The sequence below is a fragment of the Chrysemys picta genome, chromosome 6 (assembly GCF_011386835.1).
Source record: "Chrysemys picta bellii isolate R12L10 chromosome 6, ASM1138683v2, whole genome shotgun sequence".
Taxonomy (NCBI): domain Eukaryota; kingdom Metazoa; phylum Chordata; order Testudines; family Emydidae; genus Chrysemys; species Chrysemys picta.
This window is the reverse complement of record NC_088796.1, coordinates 108,675,706-108,689,284: the sequence shown is the minus strand read 5'-3', so window position 1 is coordinate 108,689,284 and position 13,579 is coordinate 108,675,706. Positions and strand designations below refer to the sequence as shown.

Genomic DNA, 13,579 nt, shown 5'->3' with positions numbered 1-13,579 from the left:
TTCCCTTCGTCTTTGCAATCCTTTCTTTCCCCAGTAAACATACCACCTCAATTCCCCTCTCTCCTTATTTCCCCCTTCTTTTCCTGTGCTCACTTTCTTCTCTCCTCACCCTTAACTTCCCTCATTTTCTCCTCCTTTCACTCAAACGTCCCCAGTCACTCTTCTCTTCCTATTCCCCATCCCTCTGTGCCCACCATTCCTCATCTCAATCTTTCCCAATTTAAAAGGCCACCACTGAATTTCTCTGGACTAGGTCTTTCCCTTGCTCCTCCACAGATGACTTTCTCAGTGCTGGTCTTACAATCCTGGGGAAGATCAGCAGGATTCCAAGAGGTTGCCCTGAATGTAATCAATTCTCCACATTTGAAAAAAAAATTACTACATAAAAATATTGGGAGAAGACAAGTTACTCCTCAGAAGCAGCACTTTCCTTTCTCCGAGGAAGAAGTCCCCAGCACTTGCTAAGTCCTCCTCCAGATAGCTGCCTAAAGACTGGTAGGCATGATTCTCCTACCCTTCTCCCAGCAGTAGTCTTTGGTCAGTGCTTCAACACTTGTTGTGCTTCTCTCTTGCTCCACATTTTCTTCTGTCTCCCTTAAGATCCCCCACACATTTCCACCTGCCTCCATGCCACTGTGGCTCTGCTTTGTTGCTCTCTCCCCCAACCCTCATCAAGTTATGTTCCCCCAAATTTCTCTCCTGCCCTTTCAGACGTAGATGAAGCACTGTTGCTGCTCTGTAGTTGGCTGAATTCTATCTCCCCAGCAACCTGCATGCTCACAGCTTCTTTTCTTCCCCTGCACACTTCCATTCTGCAATCAGATACAGAATCACAGCTTGAGTGGAAATGGCAGGGAGTGTATGACCAGTTGGGGAAAGGAAACCCAGCCACCAATAATGACTTACTGAGCTAAAAGCAGGAAGATCAAGCAAGCCTCCCAACTCCCTTCCGTGTGTGTGTGTGTGTGTGTGTGTGTGTGTGTGTGTTCTCTCCAACGGGACAAGGCTGGATTAATAACCCAAGGAGCTGGCAGCTACTGTGCTGCAAATGCCCCAGCCATTATTTTGTCACTTCCCCCTCAAAAACAAAACAAAACAAAAAATAGATGGCCCATGGCTAGGAAATTCACAGGCTAAACTCTGGCTCCTCTAACTCAAATCGATCCACTCATCTCTAAATCACGCAAAGGGGCAAAATGTCCTTTCAACCTGCATGCCTTGCACACCTTCATTTCCATGAAAATCAATGGGAATTTGGGTGCCTGGGATAAGCAGGATAAATCACTTTAACTGTTTAGGTTTCAAAAGATAGCATTTTGTGACAAATGATTAGGGTGAAATTCTCCCCTGGGGTGCTTGTTATCCAGGGCTTCTCATGATTTCAGTGGGAGTTACGCCTGGACATCCTAGGACATAGTTTTCTCCCTATTGTTTTGTATTTACTGAAACTGAAGATTACTCTGAGGAAGATATTGCATGTGCAGCAGAGAAACTAATTACAGCTAAAAATGATGTTGCTGCTATCAAGAATGACTAAAGTGAAGCATTTTGTGTGTGCGCAATTGAGATGGAAATATACTGAATACAGCATAATCACTAGTGCTCATGCCTCCCTGCAGTTCTTCTTTCTTCCTCTCTTGAAAGGCAGCTATACTGTAACCATATCCAATGGTCCTCCAATCATTAAAATCTGCTGGCTGCCATGTGTTACAATACAATATATGTATCTATATCTGTTTTTATAAAATGTGCTCATTAAATCTCTCTAAACTCATATATAAAATGAAGACATGGTTACATACATGTATTAATGAAAATGGATTCAACAATCAAAATCTCTCAGGCAAAGAATCTCAACCCCTCCAAGCACTCACTCAGATAAAATCTTGAATAAAGAGATCAGCTGTAGCGTGTGCAGAAGGCTAGTGCACTTGGGCTTTGTCTGTGTGTGTGTGTGTGTGTGTGTGTGTGTGTGTGTGTGTGTGTGTGTGAATTCCACAGTCAAGGACCCTTCACTGAAAATGCTCTATTTTGGTTCACCAGATGTATATTTTGGGGGCTGTCAGTTTGAAAGCCTCAGGTGCTTTCAACTACTGGGACAGAGTAAAAGGAGAAAGATGACCATTGAATAAAATGACACATTTAAAGGTCAAAACTATTTGCATCAAATCATTTTTGAGACAAATTTAGCCTCTTTTTCATTTTATGTCTTGGAAACAGATCATGATTTCCTTAAAGTCTTGCATTATTAACACCACAATATAGGTCTTTACAAAAAAAGAGTCTTTATGAATTGACCATGAATAGATCTTTTCAGTATTCCAGTTTTGTTGGTTAGCTGTAAGTGGGCAGATACAATCTGCCACATGGTATTTTTAATTCTTCTCGAACCAGACAAAAGTGCAAACACTTCCAGCACAAATACTTGCATATAGAAATCTCACATTTCCATGAGTACTCAAACATACAACTTTGAAATTTTACTACTTAAATTTGTGCCTAAAAATTAAGTTGCACAAATTACATGATTGGCCAAGTATTTTATCTTACAGTTCAACCAAATATTCAATAAAAATATTTTGCTGTATTCATTTAGCTCTAGTGAAACTAACACCTTTCAGTGCCAATGGAAGCCATGAAGCACTGATGTCATGCTATCTGAGCATCTACAGATAAGTTTGATTTTGGACATCCAAATATTCAGCTTGTTCAGATCAGAGGTTTTTGGATCTTTAGATAAGGGAATTTTAAATATTCAGATCCAGATCTGGGCTTTGATCCACAATTTTTGTTTCAGGACTATATCAAGAAGCATTCTTCATACACACTGTGCAAAATGATAGAGTCAGTCATAAGATAAAGAATGATTTCAGATGAGAGGTAATGAAAAAAGACTTTCTATTGCAGAAGGGAGGCAGAAAATAGAGGGAGTACCAGATAGACGATACACCAAACATTAAAAGAGTGTGTGGAATAGAGAAGACCAAGGTTACAAAAGCATAATGAGAGCTGGGGGAGTAAGTAACAAGGAGGTAGGTCACTGCAGAGTATTCAGAACTGATCTATAGTTACCACATAGTGCTATCTGAGATACCACAATTACTTCCTTTTCTAAAAACGGGGAGAAGTGGCTGCACCTCACCTACCAATCTGGTTAACTGTGGGTTGGCACTGACTTCTTAGGTGTGAACTTTGTGCATGGTCAAAGTAGTAGACTGAATCATGTCGACAAAGAGTTCTGAACACTGGGAGGTAGGGCCAGTGCAGACAATAGCGTCAAACCTGAAGTTGCAGGGGTCATCTGTGTCATAATCTCCAAGGACAGTTTGAAATGCTAGTTTAGTGTTTAGTGCTTTGGGCTCTGCCCCATGTGATGTCAGGCTCTTCTGTTGACAGAGGTCAGTGGTGAAAATAAGCAAGATCCCTGAGGAATCAGAATTTCCCCCTGAACCACTAATTCCCCTCCATACACACACACACATACACACACACACACACACACAACACACACAGTTCAGCACATATTACTCTCCACCCTGTGCCTTTCATGGGAGCCAAGCATCCCAAGTGGGCATGACAGAAATTGAGGCAGGTGGGAAGAGTAGACTATTGTCCGTCCATATCATGGGGACCAATCAAATAACTCCAGTGATGCTTAAAATGGACTCTTTTTTAGCCTTATATCAACCCATATGAAGAAAGGAATTAATCTAAAGTTATGACCACCACCAGATAAGAATATGGGATTTCAATCCACACTAAGATCATCCATTGTCTTGGATAATATTAAAGGTACACACACACCTTTACGCTTCTGCTAAATACATACGAGGAAGCATATGTTTCTTTTCTTTGATGTCTATGTTGGTAATCTGAGTCACACTAGGGAAAACTGTATTCTTATTTCTGGGGTGGGGGGCAGTGGAAACAGCTCTGAAACAGCCAACTTTTGCCAAAGTCCTGAAATGAAAGGTTGAAAATACGCAAGTGCTTTGAAAGTGAAATATCAGAAGCTAGACTCTGATACAAATCATCTGTTAACAGGGATGAATGAAAATAAAAAGAAATAGAGATCTCAGCAAATACTGCATAACCACAAGAATTAAAAAAAAATCCATGAGTTAGCTGAACATAGGAAATGCAGATAAATTCAGCATCCATAGGTACTAGTGTGAATACTGCTGATTATGTTGCTAAGCAACCACTGTCAGGCTCTGAATCTCACTATCAAGTAACAATAGATTCAGCAGAGAAAAGTATTTTGAAAACAAAAGAAACCCTCCGTTCAATGTTAGTTATTGGGGAATGAGGAAGAGTAAAAGCTAACAGAAAATGAACCCTTACTCTTGGTGAACCATCTTCCGTGATACTTGCCCTCCTTCCCAGCAGGACAGCTCAGGATTCTAAAATCACTACAGCACGCGAATGTGTTGGAAATTCCCAGCATCAAAGACACTGACAAGCAGGGATAGAGTACAAAGCTGTTTGAATTTTGGAGGTGTCTGGAAAGAGCTGCTGAGAGTTGCAGAAGGGAATTTTATCTTCAGGATCACTACATTCCCTGTGAACCTCAGGCAAGTTTTCAAACAAATAATACAGTGAAGTTGAGTTCTCATCTCTCTGGGTGGGGAATTGCATGTATAAATCTCCACATCCAGCCTCATTTCACACCCCACCCCCCCCAGTGAGAAGAGAAGTTACTCTTGGGCTTGATTATTTCATAACAGATAAAAATGCTTTCATTTACAGCTAATAGCTGCAGACTAAAGAAAATATGAATATTATTTTCAGTCAGATAGCCAAGACATGGGTAAGACCTTATCCTATCCCAACTTGGTAGCGAAGGTAAGACTAACTTAGCAAGACTAATATTTCCCAATACTAATGGTTTGCAAGAACTGAGATGTTGCTTACAAAAAAATTAACTAGAATTTAGATGTTTGTGATAACTGTGGCATTCAACTTTAGCACTTTTAAAATTACTGCTGTCCAATGATTTGAAAAACCCTGGATTGTTGGATCTTTTCTTCTAAAGCAAAAGAGTACATTTTCTTTGCTTTTAACCATTGTTTAAATTCTGTTGCAGGTGTAGCCACTTTACTCTCTCCTTGTTTTCATCATCCTGTTGCTGAGGTGAGTATGTTGTTGCTGCTTGGAGAAGTATTAGATATAAATATACTGTAGGATTCATTTGTTGAATATGTAAGCGCTTCCTGTTCATGGAATGGAGAAGAAATATTTTTTGTAAGGCGTTTACAAAATATGTATCTAAATTAAGTTCTACAGATAGCACTATCTGCTAACATCTTTATTGCAAAGATAGATGAGAGAATTAAAATAAGTGAACCTCATCCTTTATTTGCTAATAATTTTCTAACACTTTTATCAAAAGGTTTTAGTTTGTTTGAGGTTGAGAGTCCTTTAATCCTCTAACACAGCAATTCACATGGGCAAAGAGTATTACTAATTCACTGCACTAGCTCAAATCTAGGATACATATGTTCTTAGGTATTTTATTCAATGAGGGAATGGCTTTCCAGCACTGATTTCCAGTCACAGCATGGATAAACTTTTGCTACATTTTAGCATCAGAAATGCAGCTAATTTCTGTGGTTTTTCAGTGGATCATAATCGTTTGTGGAAAACTTAATTGTGTGTTATGCTGGTATTTGGCACTGCAGAAGTGCAAGAGACACATTTACAGAAATACATGTTTCCTAATGTAAACTAACTGTGGGAAAGGGAGAAAAGTAGAAATACTATCAGATGCCAACCACACAGACAGAAGCCCAAAGAAACAAGAGATGAGAATCAGAGTCTCCCCATATACTTTTGTTCAGATTACAGCCCAACCAACTTTCAGTAACAGCAGCAAATAGCTACTATTTCCTCATCTGAACAATTTCTCTGAAAACAATTAAAAAGGTTTTTCAGGCATGGACAAGATGTGATTTTAGTGCTCAGTAATTTGATTGCAATGATATTGCTCTAATGTTTTGAAATGTTTATTTTAGGAAATAGATCTATGACTGCAACACTTTGCCTGCCTAAAGGAAATGAATTAGAAGATTTTGTAGACAATTTATTTCTGAACATTACTAGGTTTTGTAACAAAAAAAATCTACTTTGAAATCTAAAGGGACCTTGTAACTCAGATAAAGGAATATTAAAATATAAAAGCTAATCTTTTCATACATTTTCTGTAGCAGTTTTATAATGATCTAATAAGTAGTTCAGGAATTGATGGATTACCCTCAGAAATGTATTTTAAAATTCTTGTCATATACCAGGACTTTGGGAATGATAAATGAATGTAGATCTGACGGTATTCTCCTTGTACTATTGCTCCAAAAAAAGGAAGATCTAATGGACTATTTCCAGTATTTAAAAATCTTACTGTAATTAAGTTACAATACCATTCTTGCAAAGAGGCTTACGTGTACCTATATATTAAATGTATAGCAGTCTTACTTCACTAATTATATTAAATTAATGATTATGCTGTAAGTTTTAAAAATAAGTAACCCATAGTGCTTTAGAATCCTTTGGAATTCAACATCCCCTATTTCTGAGTTTCTATGAAGCTTAGAAAAGCTTTGTCCATGTAAGCCATGAGCATCCTTGTAGCATAGTGCATGCTGAGGCATATGGCCTGATTTTCAGTAGGTGCTGAGTGATTCCAATTTCCATTCACTTTGGGCTTGTTCATGCAAGGTGCTGAGCCTTTTGGCCCCAGTCCAGCACAATATTTAAACAGGTGCTAAAATTTGAACACAAAAGTAGCCCCTTTGACTTTAGTGGTGGCAGTGAATACTCAGCACCTCTGAAATACACTATGGTTTTGGAAATTGATTTGATAACACCACCCTGTCCTGCTCCACAGGACCATCCTATGGGAGCTAAGCACCTAGCTTCCAAATAGTAGCAGGGCTGGGCAGAACAAGAGCTTGCAATATAGATCAAGTATGTAATTTTTGTTGCCCCTCGTGCCATTCAGAATGAGGAAAGAGGAGAAGAGTAAAGAGGCAGCCACCTGTCAATGGTCAAAGAGGTTAGGGAGGTAATGAGGAATGAAGAGGCACCTGGCCTCAGCCACTTCCAGCCAAGATCTTTCTTCCACAACCTGACAGTGTCTCCAGTGTTTCCAGCTCTGCCAAAACCTCACCTCAGTGAACAATGCTGTTACCATATATACATACGCAACATCCTTTGTCCTATGCTCATTGAACAAATTCTACAGCAGCTCAGAAAATAAATTACATAAAGGAAGTTCAACTGTTCTAAGGTTTTAACACGATATCGATTGTTTGGTGGTCAGTGTCTTATAGATGCAGCATCTAACATACAATGTCCTTCAGTAAATCATGGAGGTATCTTTTCTTGAGCAAATTTGGCCTGGGTTTTGCTGGACCGGGAGACTGGACTAGGAACCAGGGGGTAGGGATGGCAAATGAGGGTAGCGGGAGGAGAAGCAGATCAAACAAGGAGCTGGGGTATGTGGGGAGAACACAAACAGGCTGGAAAAAGAGAAAGAAGGGTTGAGGGGTGAATTGAGATAGGATTGGGAACACAGGAAAGTGGACTAGGACCGGGACCCAGCAAGAGGGGGGGGAAACATAGTTCAGACAAGGAGCTGGGAGGAAGTAACTGGGATGGGCTGGAAAAGAAGACAGAGCAAACTGTGTTGGGGGCAAGAGGTGAACTGGGGCTGAGTAGTTAAGGAGATCAGGACTGGGACAAGGATCCAGCTCTGGGAAAGGGAGGGTATGGAGAAGTCCAGCCTTCAGAGCAGGCAGAAGAAGAGCTTGTACCTACCAAAGCATACTTCTCTCAAGAGCCAGAATGGAACCCAAAATTTTCAAGACTCACCATTTCTCTGCCATTGGCAAAAAACAGTTACATCCTGTGAGGGGTTGGGTCAGAGAGACCCCCTTGGGACTCTCACATGATGTGCTGAGACTACCTCTGAGCCCGTTTTCCCTGACAGCTTGGTACTTCAGTTCCCTGTCTTGTTGACCCAGACATTCTAGCCTGCTGCAAACACAGACCCAGGTCTGAACCACATCCCCCAAAAGCTGCAGACTTAACTGAAAACAGTTTAAGAAGTGCTCCTGTCTCCAGCACCCAGATACCCAGTTCCCAATGGGATCCAAACCCCAAATAAATCCGTTTCAGTCTGTATAAAGCTTATACAGGGTAAACTCAAACTGTCTGCCCTCTATAACACAGATAGAGAGATATGCACAGCTGTGTGCTCCCCCAGGTTTTGATTACTTACTCCGGGTTAATTAATAAGCAAAAAGTGATTTTATTAAGTATAAAAAGTAGTATTTAAGAGGTTCCAAGTAATAACAGACAGAACAAAGTGAGTTGCCAAGCAAAATAAAATAAAAACATGCAAGTCTAAGCCTAATACAGTAGGAAATTGAATGCAGGTAAATCTCACCCTCAGAGATGTTCCAATAAGCTTCTTTCACAGACTAGACTCCTTCTAGTTTGGGTCCAGCAATCACTCATACCCCCATAGTTACTTCCTTTGTTCCAGTTTCTTTCAGGCATCTCTTTGGGGTGGAGAGGCCATTTCTTAAGCCAGCTGAAGACAAAATGGAGGGGTTTCTAGGCCCTTTTATATTCTCTCTCTTGTGGGAGGAAACCCCTTTGTTCTCCTGTGCAAAGTCACAGCAACAAGATGGAGTTTGTAGCCACCTGGGCAAGTCACATGTCTATGAATGATTCAGCTTTCTGCAGGCCGACGCCATTGTTTACATGTTAGTTTGAACATTCCCAGGAAAGCTCAGATGTGGCATCTCCCAAAGTCCATTGTCAGTTAAGTGTTTCTTGATTGGGTACTTACTGAGAATAGTCCTTTCTCAAGAAGCTGACCAAATGCTTCACTGAGGCTACTTAGAATCAAACACATTGAGATACAAGTACACAGCCAATATTCATAACTTCAAATACAAAAATGATACATATACAGACAGGATAATCATAACCAGCAAAATACAAACTACAAACTTTCCACAGACACCCCACTTGACCTCCTCTTTACAAGACCTGGTGCAACCATATGACCCTGGTTGCAACAATGATCACATTAATAACGTCACACATCCCCTATCAAAATGAGCATCCCATCCCTTTCTAGTGCTGGTCCATATACAGGATAATAACCTACTATTGGTTTCAGTGACTCCATTAGCTCAAGTGGCAGTGGTCCATGCAGTAGTTCCAAACTTGCTGATAAATCTTGTGGGTGTCTATATAATGGAATTTGACTTTTTTCCCCATGTTTATGTGTGACATTACACACAATAACCTAACTAAAATAATATTACAAAAGTTGCAAACTCAAGCACTCAAAAGATAGGAAATGCAAGAATCAAGGTTGTCTGAGCAGCCATAATTTTGCCCCTCATGCTTATGCATTATGATACAGTTTTTCATAACACAATCACATATTATTTTGTCAAGAGGACCCCCACCTCATTCAGCGCACAGGATGGACCTGCTCTGGGGAAGAATCAGGGTTGTGTAGGAAAGGAAATTGTCTGTAGCAGTCCTGCTTCTTTTGCTCCAGAAGTTAGAAGGTGTTTAATGAATAAATCAGAGAATTGCAGGAAGCAAAAGGATGGTCTCATGATCAACATAGCTGAATGCTGTCCTGGAGCACTGGATTCTATCCCTGCCCCTTCCAGAGTTCCTCTCTGATGCTGGGAAATTCACTTAATATTATATTATATATTATAATTCACTTAATGTTATTTGGTGGGAGGGGGTTCACCTTCCTCATAAGCATCAGGGATAGCCATGGCTGGAGATGAGACATTGGACAGGGAGACCAGGGTTCTGAGGTGGCACTGAGCATTCTCTCTCTCAGGTGCTTCGCTGGTTGGTGCTTGTTCACATCTGGGTCTAACTGATCACCCTACATAGGGTCAGGAAAGAATTTTCCCCCAGATCAGATTGACAGCAATGTTGTGGGGGTTTTAGCCTCCTCTGTAGTGCATGTGTGGGGGCTTTCACTGGGTATATCTCAATTATTTTCCTGCCACTGTGGAGGCCACAGGCACTGCTGTTCCTCAGTCCCTCCTATTCTCTGCCTGTGGTGCATAATGTGTCAGTCTCCTGTGGGCTGTAACACTTACGTCTAATTTTGGTTGTCAGGTTTAATGTGCAGGTGCTGGGTAGTGTCGGTGGCCTGTGATATACAAGAGGTTAGACTAGATGATCGGGTGGTTCCTTCTGGCTTTAAGCCATATGATTTAACCCAAGCTGGTCACTAGTTGGGTGTTCCTCATTTTATTGATGAATGACTTGAGTCTCTGGAGCTTGATTTGCACCATGCACACAAAATGTCCCTGCCCCCAAAGAACATAAAATCTATTAGAAAAATGCACTTTTCCCCCTTGTCACATTCTAATTGAGACACTTCTTTGTACTGATTCCACTATTCCAGAATCATTGCCTATTGAACTCAGGTCCTTTATAACAAAATGAGAAAACAAGAGCAGCCACAAATGATGAGTTAAAAGTATTATGTTACTTTTGTGTGTACAATCACAACTATTTGAAAGATACACTGCTTCTTATACATATGGTCCCAATGTCCTATAGCTGTGTCCTATTTCTGGATCAGTCTGAAAATTCTGGAGATGCACTTTTATTTACATCCTTGCATCTGTTATTTTCGAGAGCCACTTGAAAAGATAACCAGAAATGTTGCATCACACATTATTATTGTACTTCTACAAACTATTTCAAAAAGAAGACATAGGGGAATTAAATGAGGGACTTCTCCAAACTAATGCTCTGATCAGATCCCCATGCACAGAACTTTTCACCTCTGCTTTGGCCCACTGACTCAGCATGGGCACAAAGGTTTGTCAAGCTCCAACTATAAGAGATTTATGTATCTCTGATTTCATTACAGTGAATCATTCTTTACTTCTCAAATTCATACCTCATTTTCACAGTGAATTATTAAAATAATATGAATAATTTAGAAACTTTGGGAGCTAGGCACGTTTTGTGTATTTTGTACAACAGGTACAGATGAGTGGATGAAAATATTATTTATCTTTGTAATTTAATGGTTTAAAGTTTCACAAAAATGTATTGAGGGGCCTGGAGTCACAGAGAGGAACATTTTAAAAAGATTTAAAAAAAAAATGAAGTATTCTTTTTCTTTTGCAGTTCTCTGCTACAGAAGCAAATGTTTTCCAGTTACAGCACCTGGCATCCTTCATAGGTTTTTTTTTTCAATCAGAATGAAAACAAACAATGACATGAAATGCTTTTTATTGCAGATGCATATTTTAGCTTCTCCTTATACTGTGTTTATGTTAATCATTAACTTGTGTGCAGTTTATAATTGTGTTGTGTTGTGTTGTAACATCTCTCACTTTTGTTTTTATTTTTCATCCAGTAGCTACTTCAAAAATGTTCTGTATGATTGACAGTGTGTGGAACGACCTCCAAATAGAAGTATTACTTTTATAAAACTAGATTTAATTCAATACAATTTGTCACACCTGATTCAATTTCCTTTAGTGCACTAGTACTTGTAAACCCATTGTAATATTAATGACATTATCTGTCTTCTTGCATTCACTGACAATGTGAGCGCCTGTATCCCAGACCTATACATTGTGGACCTGTTTGGATGGTACCCATGCAAGGCAAATTATATTTCTGTTTGGGAGGGGGTGTACGTGTTTCAAAAAAGATTCATTCTAAGGGTTCTGTGAAATTGTTGTGTCTGTGAAAAATGCAAAGTATACTTCTGTTAATTTGGCAAAGAAGTGAAATTAAATCATGTCCATAAAATTACATCCTGTGTTTCCTGTATCCTATTTTTATTTTATAGGAATATATAAATGTACAAATAAATGAAGGAAATTTCAAACAATCTGAAATACACTACTGTAAGCCTTAGCCATAGTTTTAGCCAGCAGTAAAATTGAAAATAGAAATATTGCTCATGTAAACTGTTAATTTAACCATACATCTTAGTTTCTCTTTATAGATTTAACTAGTAGTAAATACTATTCTGACAGTCCCTACTATGAAGTCGATCTCTACAAGTTATGGGGGACAAAGTAATGCATAAAATCTTGTAATTTCTTTTCTTCCTAAGTGCAGCAAAATAACATGGATCAGTTCTGATATTTGGGGAGGGGGGGTAAAACAATCCGCCATAGCTCCTTTTTCAAGATGTGCGTTAATAAGTCTTTCATGTACCACAAAGGGGAGCACAGCACTTTAAAATAATAAAACTGATACCTCACAGGGCTGTTGTGGGACTTAACTCATTAATGTTATTGAAGCATTTTGAAATCTTCCAAGGAAAGCTGCTTTATAACTTCAGAGCATAATTAAACAATTGTCAGACTACTGGATTTTTCTTTTTATTGTTCATATGCCTAATAATTAAGAAAAAGATTCTTTATAAGGAAAAGATTTATAATTTTCTCAGATGGAAGCCATTTACATTGTCATAATGGAATGACAACTCTACAGATTTATGGGAAAAGGCTGCAGTTTTATTAAGGCACAATGATTAACCAACTATTAAAATATGCCAGTATTAAACACATCAACAACTTATATTACTTCAGAGGTCTCTTAAATGTGAGGCCATAACAACCCTATTGACCTTCAATATAGCTATATCCAGCAATCAGGTCACTCAACGTTCCTAGGGTGAGTTCTTCCAGTACCAACATAAGTATCTTCTGGCAGCTTTTCCTCTTGAAAGATGATTACTCAGCACTTACCACCCACAAAGGACATTGTGGTAACTTCACCTTCCATGCCTTTTCACACTAAGTTTGCTGGCCTAGCTGGGTTACTAAATAACACTTGCTGCAGTGATAAGGAGACAAATTTCAATGACACTAGTGCATACTTCGGGAACATTAAAAAAAAAATTAATAGCTTAGTTTGCATTTTAATCTGTAGCCCTCAGTATGATTTTTCTTTTAAATCTTTTAACAGCAAGAGAGAAAAAAAAGGGAAAGATTCAAAGTGATCAATAACCCTTCACCCCCCCACTCATTCAAGATCAATTTTTTAAATAAAGCAACTGAGAACCGAGTGAGAATCCATTTTTATGGGAAAGGAGGCAACAAAATCCATCAAAGGAGATAAGGGACACTAGAAAAGGGACTGGGACTCAGAAAACCCTGGGTTCATTTCCCAGATCGCCACTGGCCTGTTGTGTGACTTTGGACAAGTCACTTCACCTGTGCCTCAGTTTCTCTATCTGTAAAACAGGGATAATGATACTCTCCCACTTTTGTAAAAGCATTGAGCTCCATGAATGAGAGTGCTAAAAATTATTATTAGGCTGCATTACTATATAGGTATTTATTAAGCCAACAATGGCAAAATGAAGCCAACCGAAAATGAGGCCAAAATATCACAGATGATGCCTGATTATCATACCAGTTCTGCGGGTCTGAGGGTAATCATATAACAACAACTTTTATAATAATAAATGCTCATGATTCTGGCCTGTGGGATGTCTGAATATTCTGTGCCTCCTCATACCAGAGTTTCTTTCTCCAAAATGCTA

At 39.3% G+C, this 13,579-nt stretch overlaps 1 protein-coding gene and 1 long non-coding RNA gene across 40 annotated transcripts in view; one reads left to right on the top strand and one right to left on the bottom strand.

Annotated features, from left to right (window-relative positions):
- Positions 1–13,579, bottom strand: part of PTPRD (protein tyrosine phosphatase receptor type D) — a 1,673,772-nt gene that overhangs the window by 909,205 nt on the left and 750,988 nt on the right. The window lies entirely within an intron of this gene.
- On the top strand, positions 4,242–13,264 carry LOC101952757 (uncharacterized). Its single transcript, XR_255843.3, has 3 exons — positions 4,242–4,845; positions 5,087–5,133; positions 11,197–13,264. It is a non-coding gene; the product is annotated as an uncharacterized LOC101952757 (long non-coding RNA).